Here is a 9,408-nt window from a genome sequence, read left to right as displayed (position 1 = left end):
ACTCATACAAATGCATACATACGTGTGTGTATGTATGTATTATTAAAATGTAATCGGATAGGGAGAAAATTGGAAAAAAATTACTGGGGGATTTTTCAAGTACTTCAAAAGATGATTATTACACACACACACACACACACACTCTTAACATTTACACATTCTTCACATGTATTAATATGCAATACACACACACACACACATATATATATATATATACACACACACACATATATATATATACACACACACACATATCTATATATATATATATATATATATATGTATATATGCAAGTACATTTATGAGAAGCAGGGTAATAATGTAAAGTGAAGAAAGCTTTATAGTTAAAGCGCAGCAAAGAGAGGAGAGAGATAAGGGACGTAAAATTGAGGAGGAGGGGAAAAGTAGAGAAAATTGGAAAAAAGGAAAAGACGTGAGGGAAGTAAAAAGGAACACAAGGAAACAAGAGGAAGGCAGAAGAGAAAGGATCAGCAAAGGAGCGAACCTACTACTGTCGTCATTACCAACATTCATCACTTCTTAAACGGCAAACACCACCGAAATCACACCACAATTTGCAAATTATCATCCTTCCTTCTGAAAAACTGCCACCATCATCATTATATAAATAAATGAAAGTCGACTTACTAGGAACGTATTTTGTTTGATTACAACATTTTAGAGTTAAGTCAAGTGATCCAGGTATCGCTTGCGCCTTATCTTGAAGCAGGTAAGGCGAGGAAACGGTGGTTGTAGTTTGGAAATAAAGATTTTGAGTTGTAGGTTGGTTGGTTGGTTCTTATGGTGTTCGCAAAGATTTTGTTATTGGTGATGTCGTAGGGAAGAAGTGTAATGTTGTGCAATACTGCCGTAAACTGGTCTGACCACCGGAAGTGAAACTAACAACGGGAAGTAGAAAGCTCGTATTATGAATGAATGAATCTGCCATAGTAATTGTTGTAATTGCATGCACGCACACACGCACACACCCTCTCCCTCTCTCTGTGTGTCTTTCTCCCTCTCCCTCTCTCTCTCTCTCTCATACGCACACGCACACACATACACACCCTCTCTCCCTCATCTCTCTCTTTCTCGCTTCCTCCCTCCCTCTCCCTCTCTCTCTCTCACACGCACACACATACACACCCTCTCCCTCTCTCTCTCTATCTTTCTCCCTCTCTCTCTCTCTCTCACACGCGCACACAGACACAGACACAGAAGCCAAGCACTTCGTTAGAAAACTTATGGCACACATTTACACAGAAATCTGCCACAGAGAAAAGAAATGGCTGATACACTGTTACTACATCGAGTCACAGTGATGCTAGAAAATATCGCTTCTTTTTCATTCATATGATCGACTACAAGGGAGGCGTTTTCATGGTCCCGCCTCAGTTCCCAGCCAAAACAAACCGCAACACAGTTTCAGTTTTGGCTGAAGCTATTTCATTTCATAAATCTAGAAAAAAACGGTTCATGATGTTTGCGTGCGACGACTGTGTAAGGAAGGAATCAATACTAACAAGAATAATACTCAACATTACTTCCCAAATCTCAATAAATGTTTTATATCTATTTTTTCACTATCAAGAGTAGATAATGTAAATTTAATCTTGATTAAGTAAACAACGTAGATTTAGAGGAAAATTTCGTTTTGATTAGATAAACAATCTAGATTTAAAAGCGGAATGATATGATATGACATTCATAGCTCTTCTAAAGCTGTTAGTAGCGTAAAGCGAAATAACATTACGAAAAAGAGAAACGCGTTTCAGAATGCTTACCTAGTGCATAGCTCTCTTTCTAGCTGAGCAAGAATAATACACTACTTTTATCAGAGTAGTAGCTGTGTTAGCTGTCACTACCCCATCACCGATATTGCCTTGCATCACTGGAACTTTTTTTTAGAGGAAGAAAGGCATATACTAGTTACGTTTTTCATGTCCTTTCCTTCTCCTTAGAAGGGAGAAGTTATCCACAAATTGGCAACTTGGCCCAAAGTTTTGCAACTGACTTGGCAATGGAATAAGTCTACCCTCCACTTCTCCCTAAACAGAAACGTTTTCTTAGATAAGCGTCCACAGTTTCTGTCAGCTAAATTTTACTCAAGGCTTTGGTTGAGCTGAGCATGTAAAAGACGTTTCACCAAGATCGAACCTGAAGCTTGCTTCTAAACAAATTCCTTAACCACAAAGGCCATGAATATTTAGACAATAGAACTAAGTTATCTCCTTAAAGAGATTCTTCCTTGTGTATCATCAAGTCAGTTAACAACCTCAGTGACTTCCTTGATAAACTCACCACAACTACCTTGGTACTCAGAATGTAAATAGTTGAAAAATATTGCAGAATATTTTTTGGACACTAACAATTCAGTTAATCCATTACTCATGAAGGATGAAAAGCCAAGTCGATCTCAGCTGGATTTTAACTTAAAATATAAAGAAAAGAAACCCCAATTCTATCTATTTACTACCTTGTACAGATATTGGCCATATTATAAATATTTTATTTATCCCTTTGTACAATTATAAAAAAGAAGTCTTGGCTTTTCATAATCAAAGGTATTCAATAAGCAATCAGCTCTATTGACATTTTTTGCTATGAGGTTTGGAAGGAGAGACATGTTTTCTTTCGGACATTAACAATGAAAGCCAAGAGCTGACCCCTACAGTATAATGTTCACCATTAGCAATATTTTTTCAAGGGTTTGGTCTGGAGAAAGGGCTTCACCCATGTCCTTCGCATGCCTCTGAGTCCAGTAGTTAATAATCCTCTCGAACAGCTGCCAATCAACATCATTGAGAAAAAACATGGATAGGGAGTGAATTTCCAAGGGCCAACATTCTGGAAGGGAAGGATTATGCAAGTCTTGACTGAATGCAATATGAGTGAAGAGGGGAGGGGGAGACAAGTGAGCGCCTGAGTGGAGCTGGCATGAGACCAGCCAACTCCAAGGAGTAAACTCCACTGGAGTAGTTGATGAAAAGGTACTGTGAAGAGAAAGCGCGTCTGTGGTTCAAAGTTGGGGTGTTTTGACAAACAAGTTGGATGGTTTTTTCTTGTGTGTGTGTGATGACTGTGTCTATATATTCAGTAGCACCAACCCAAATTTTTGAGAGAATGACTCTATCATCAGTTTCACATGAGCTTCAGAAAGGGCTCATAGTTGTGAACTGAATGTTTTCTAGCCTAGAAGGGGAAATTCAGTCTTTGCTATACTCTTTACCCTCTTTTACTCTTCTACCTGTTTCAGTCATTTGACTGTGGCCATGCTGGAGCACCGCCTTTAGTCGAGCAAATCAACCCTGGGACTTATTCTTTGTAAGCCCAGTACTTATTCTATCGGTCTCTTTTGCTGAACCGCTAAGTGACGGGGACGTAAACACACCAGCATCGGTTGTCAAGCAATACTAGGAGGACAAACACACACACATACACATATATATATACATATATACGACAGGCTTCTTTCAGTTTCCGTCTACCAAATCCACTCACAAGGCATTGGTTGGCCCGGGGCTATAGCAGAAGACACTTGCCCAAGATGCCACACAGTGGGACTGAACCCGAAACCATGTGGTTGGTTAGCAAGCTACTTACCACACAGCCACTCCTGCGCCTGTTGAAGATGAGTGACCATCAGGATTGAAACTTGGTGATCTGTTGCCTGGAATTTGTTACAGCCCTGAGGGTTCTACTTACATATTGTTCATGTTTGGTGAGAGTATGATATTGTTTTCTTGATATGTCTTTGTGCTGCTGAACTGTGAAGAGAAAGCGCGTCTGTGGTTCTCATTATCTTTTTGTTTCAATCCTTAGACTGAGTGGAACACTGCATTGAAGAATTTCTACTTGAATGAATTGACCCCAAAAGATTTTTTTAAAAGCTTGATACTTAGTCTATCAGTCTCTTTTGCTACACTGTGAAGATATGGGGATAAACACAGATGCAAACACACTCACACACACACACACATGTATGTATATAGAAATATATATATACAACTTATAAACAAGGGCAAAAGAAAAAATTCTAATTTTTTTCTTTTGCCCTTCTTTATAAGTTGTTTATAAATTTAACCTTTAAAGGTATTTTTTAATATACTGGCCATAGACAGAATTTTTTTCAAAAAATTTTATTGTATATTAGATGTATATATATATATATATATATCGAAATCGATCAACATCAATGGAATTTGTAGCTGTGATACCAGTGCTGGTGGCATGTAAGAGAACCATCTGAACGTGGCCGTAGCCAGTGCTGCCTTGACTGGCCTCCGTGCTGGTGGCATGTAAAAAGCATCATCTGATAGTGGCCGTTGCCAGCCTTGTCTGGCCTCCGTGCTGGTGGCACGTAAAAAACACCATCCGATCGTGGCCGTTGCCAGCCTCGTCTGGCCTCTGTGCCGGTGGCACGTAAAAAGCACCATCCAATCATGGCTGTTTGCCAGCCTCAACTGGCACCTGTGCCGGTGGCACGTAAAAAGCACCCACTACACTCACGAAGTGGTTGGCGTTAGGAAGGGCATCCAGCCGTAGAAACACTGCCAGATTTGACTGGGCCTGGTGCAGCCTTCTGGCTTCCCAGACCCAGTTGAACCGTCCAACCCATGCTAGCATGGAGAACGGACGTTAAACGATGATGATGATGATGATGATGATAGAGAGAGAGAGAGAGATACACACATACACAATGGCCTTCTTTACATTGAGGAATTGCTTTAATGGTCTCAATGTATATTTGGTGTGGGGTGTCTGCATTGCATGTGGATGATGCTTGGGTGCAGAAGGTTAGGAAGGAATGACAATTGGCATCGTCTTCAGAATAGTAGCCATTGTGGGAAATGATAGTAAGTAAGCTATTGATATAGAAGGAAGAATATGAGAGGCAAAAATATACTTTGAAGTTCTTCAGAAGTGACAGGGTATTAGACAGAGAAAGATCTATCAGCACATGATACAATGATATGATCTGACTAGAAGCCTCTGGTCGAAATGATGAAAGAGGGATAAAGCCCATAAGCAGTCAGTTTAGCCAGGAATATTGCTAATATGTTTTACTTCATCCGCGGCCAATGAATAACCTGTTAGAAAAATTTTAAACACCCAACAAAATTGCTAATCCATTTCCATAATTATATTGCAATATTTTATTCGTTAAATTTTCATTTACTAACAATGAATTAAATATGTTAAATTTAGAAAGTATAAAATTAAATTATAAAATAATAAATTTTATATATAACATCATCATGGCGCAGGAGTGGCTGTGTGGTAAGTAGCTTGCTAACCAACCACATGGTTCTGGGTTCAGTCCCACTGCGTGGCATCTTGGGCAAGTGTCTTCTGCTATAGCCCCGGGCCGACCAATGCTTTGTGAGTGAATCTGGTAGACGGAAACTGAAAGAAGCCTGTCGTATATGTGTATATATATATATATATATATGTATGTGTGTGTTTGTGTGTCTGTGTTTGTCCCCCTAGCATTGCTTGACAACCGATGCTGGTGTGTTTACATCCCCATCACTTAGCGGTTCGGCAAAAGAGACTGATAGAATAAGTACTGGGCTTACAAAGAATAAGTCCCGGGGTCGATTGCTCGACTAAAGGTGGTGCTCCAGCATGGCCGCAGTCAAATGACTGAAACAAGTAAAAGAGAGAGAGTATAATATCATCATCATCATTTAATGTCCTCTTTCCATGCTGGCATGGGTTGGATGGTTTGACATGGTGCTGGCTAGCAGGGAGCTGTCCCAGACTTCAACTGTTTGTTGTGGCATGGTTTCTATGGCTGGATGCCTTTCCTAACTCCAACCACTTAACAGAATGTGCTGAGTGCTTTTTACATGCCACTGGCACAGGTGCATTAATGCAGCACCAGCGCAGGGTGCTTTTTAAGTGGCACTGGCACCTGAAGAACAAGCCTGTGTGTGTGGAAGACAGTGATTTTACTTAGCTTAATGCATCTTATCAAGGACAGCAAATCGCCACATCTCTCAGTCCCTTGTCATTTCCCCAGTGAGGCCCAGCATCCGAACATCCTTTCTCACCACTTCATCCTACATCTTTCTTTGTCTACCCCTTCCACAGGTACCCTCCACAATTAGAGTTCAACATTTCCTTACGCACCTGTCCTCATCCATATACATCACATGACCAAACCAGCCCAGTCTCCTCTTTTACACACAGCATCTGAGGCCTCTTTTACCCAGTTTTCCTTTTAAGTCATTTATGTTCTGTCCTGCATGCACACATTACTCATCCATAAATTTTTTAAGACTATTTTTTCAAGAAGACTTTGACTATTATCCTATTTTAGTTACATATTCAGCATTATTTCATGTTGTTAGTACTAAAAAATGAACTCAATTAGAAAAAATCAAAATTCTGGGTAGAGGTAGGGGTCCACCAAGGACTATTTATCATAGTCCTCCAGGCAATAACAGAGGAATTCAAGACAGGATGCCCCTGGGAGCTCCTCTATGCTAGCTTCATTCCTTACAAACCTTCACAAGTTCTTTGTAGTCAAAGTCCATGTTTCACTGCCATGTGGCATCATCATCGTCATAATTTAATGTCCAGTTTGACGGGAGCTGACTAGGCAAAAGACTACACCAAACATTTGGGTCTGTTTTGGCACGATTTTTATAGCTGGATGCCCTTCCTAACACCATGTATATAGAGTTACTTAGTTAGTCAGAACAAAAAGTAGAAAATAAGTTATTGATATTTCCAAGACTTCATTAAGTATGTTTCAATAATTATTGAAATCAATTAACGACATATTTCATCAGACGACAGCACTGATATATATTTCTTTACTGCCCACAAGGGGCTAAACATAGAGAGGACAAACAAGGACAGACGAAGGGATTGAGTCGATTATATCGACCCCAGTGCGAAACTGGTACTTTATTTATCGACCCCGAAAGGATGAAAGGCAAAGTTGACCTCGGCGGAATTTGAACTCAGAACGTAACGACAGACGAAATACCGCTAAGCATTTCTCCCGGCGCGCTAACGTTTCTGCCAGCACTGATATAAGAAACCCATTGTGCTATTTGCCTCATATATAACAAACAAACCATGCTTCAACCAAGAAGTAAAATAATAAGATAATAAGCTGAGTCAAACCATAGAGCATAAGAAGAAGCAACACAAAAATAAAGTAAAAATAGACCATCACAAACATTAAAAAGATAAGGTAAAAAACAAAATAAAGTCTTGATTAATGAAAAAAATTTAGATTAAAGTGTGCGTATACTTTCATATTGTCAAACAATATAATACTGGTCAAGGTATATTACTAATCATGAGTTTCATGCTGAATATTACTACTAGACAATACTCTTCAGACATGCTGGTCAGAACAACATAGTTTCTTTGGCACTAGAGGTTTAGTGGCAGCAAATAGGTGAAACAAACTTTTGGGAAAAATATTTAGAAGAAAAAGAAAGTTGTTCTTCATGGATCGGTGTTAGCCATGGTTGAAGTGTCTAGGTTGTGTGTATATTAGCCTCTAGCTCAAAAAGTCACTCGGCCACATTGCCAAAACAAACTTGCATTTATGAGGGCAGTGTCCAAAAAAATTTGCTTTTCAGTTTCAGGAAAGCTCTGAGATTGCATGAATTCTTTAGAATGATTCTTTTCTTTGCCAAGCAGAGTTTGCATCTCCTACTTCCATTAAGATATGTCCTAGATCATTCCCATAACCTCCAATTAATGTTATATGATGTTGTATCCTTTAATCACCATAAATAGTTGATTAAAGTTGTGAAATGCTTATCATTGATACTAAAAGAGCATCTATGATTATTTAACCTTGCCTTAAAGGTGGTCTCTGTTACTCCAGTATCTTTCTGTATATGCATCATCTGGTTGGTATTAGTTAAATGCTACTTCTGCTTCATAGACCCCGTCTTCTGTATTATGTTGACTGTTTACTGGGAACTTACTGTAAACACTACATGTTGTAGTTAAGAATATTAAATAAGCTACTGTAGTTAAGAGTATCAGATACAATTGTTTTGATATCAGGTCTGCAGCAAAACAAGCCTCTTAAATTATGCCTATTGAAAAATTTTCTGTATCTGAACATACATTAAATGCTTAAACATCCCTGCCTACACAGGTTAATACATTTAATAAGGAGTACAACCGGATGACTTAGTGGTGATATTTTCTCTTGTGGGCATTTAGGCTAGCCTCATTAGAATTGGGGGTCACTGCATCAAAGACATCTTTACTGCAGAATAAGTTGAAGATCTTCCTACTGATACCCATTATAGGGTTTTTAATCATTATAGATGGTTGGCAGGAAGTTATGTTGATGTACGATTGCAGCCTTATGTTATCTTCTTTAGTGCCATAGAAAAATTTCAAAGCAGACACTTACTCAGTGTTCTTCGGTTGTTCATTATACTTTCATTCTATTAAGTTGATCTGAACTATCTAGAGCAGTGCTTTTCAAACTTTTTGCTGGAGCGGAACCCCAAGGAAACATTCCACTGGCTCGAGGAACCCCTGTGCAATAATTTAATAGTCTTATGCACACATATCTGCACAGGAGAATTAAAAATTACTCCCGGTTTTAGCAGTTTTGTAACTTCTTGCGGAACCCCTGGACTGTTCTGGCGGAACCCTGGTTGAAAACCACTGATCTAGAGTTTGGTGTTTTGATTACAATTCTACCTGTAGAAGCTATAGTGATACTAAACTACCATTATACTTTGAAAGAACATAAGACAATGAGTTAATACAACACAATTCAATAAAGTAAGAAGGATTCATAAAATATTAATTATTGATTATATTAAATGCTATAATCTGTAAATGCTTCAACTATGTATCCATAGTTAAACTAAAAATGACTTAAATGGATATTATATTGAACTACCAACTAAGAGATTCAAAGGTCTTATGTTCAAATAAATCACATATTTTATTGAATTTTTAAAAAGTACACTTTATTCTTCATTATCTCAGTTTATCTAGCTATTATGAATAATCTGTAAATCCTCCGGGAATATTCCCTGAAATAGACCGACATTCTATTTAAGAATCTCTCTCATCTATTTCATGTTAACACTGACCTTTAAAATTCCCTAATGATTTATCATTCAGGAAACATTGCCAAAGCCCACACTTCATCAAGTTTTATCTCATAGAGTATGTATAGTACCAACCACTGTTAGTTCATCCTATACTATGACTATAACTGGTGGCATACCACTCATATTAACCAGCATGAGTTCCTCATACACTATGGCTGTATCTGGTGGAATATTGCTAGTATTAATCTTATGATTAAAGCATCAAAAGATAAGTCTACTCACTTCGTATGCAGTGAATTTCAATGATGATGATGATGATTTGGTTCCTGCAGTGAGGAGGGAACCAGGC

General features: G+C 38.5%; 1 protein-coding gene across 2 annotated transcripts in view; it reads right to left on the bottom strand.

The window, feature by feature from the left end:
• Positions 1-1,908, bottom strand: part of LOC115220880 (GTP-binding protein Rheb homolog) — a 56,395-nt gene extending 54,487 nt beyond the window's left edge. Inside the window, exon 1 of one of the 2 annotated variants that reach the window (XM_036510572.1) lies at positions 1,785-1,908. The gene's annotated coding sequence lies outside the window, so the exon portion shown is untranslated. Of the gene's footprint in view, positions 1-648; positions 899-1,784 lie in introns of those variants that run through there. The other variant, XM_029791070.2, reaches the window with a different exon arrangement.
• Between the last annotated feature and the right edge of the window lie 7,500 nt (positions 1,909-9,408).

The sequence above is a fragment of the Octopus sinensis genome, linkage group LG17, assembly GCF_006345805.1.
Source record: "Octopus sinensis linkage group LG17, ASM634580v1, whole genome shotgun sequence".
In the NCBI taxonomy this organism is placed as follows: Eukaryota; Metazoa; Mollusca; class Cephalopoda; order Octopoda; family Octopodidae; genus Octopus; species Octopus sinensis.
The sequence above is the reverse complement of the archived record's forward strand: the minus strand, read 5'-3'. Positions and strand labels throughout refer to the sequence as shown.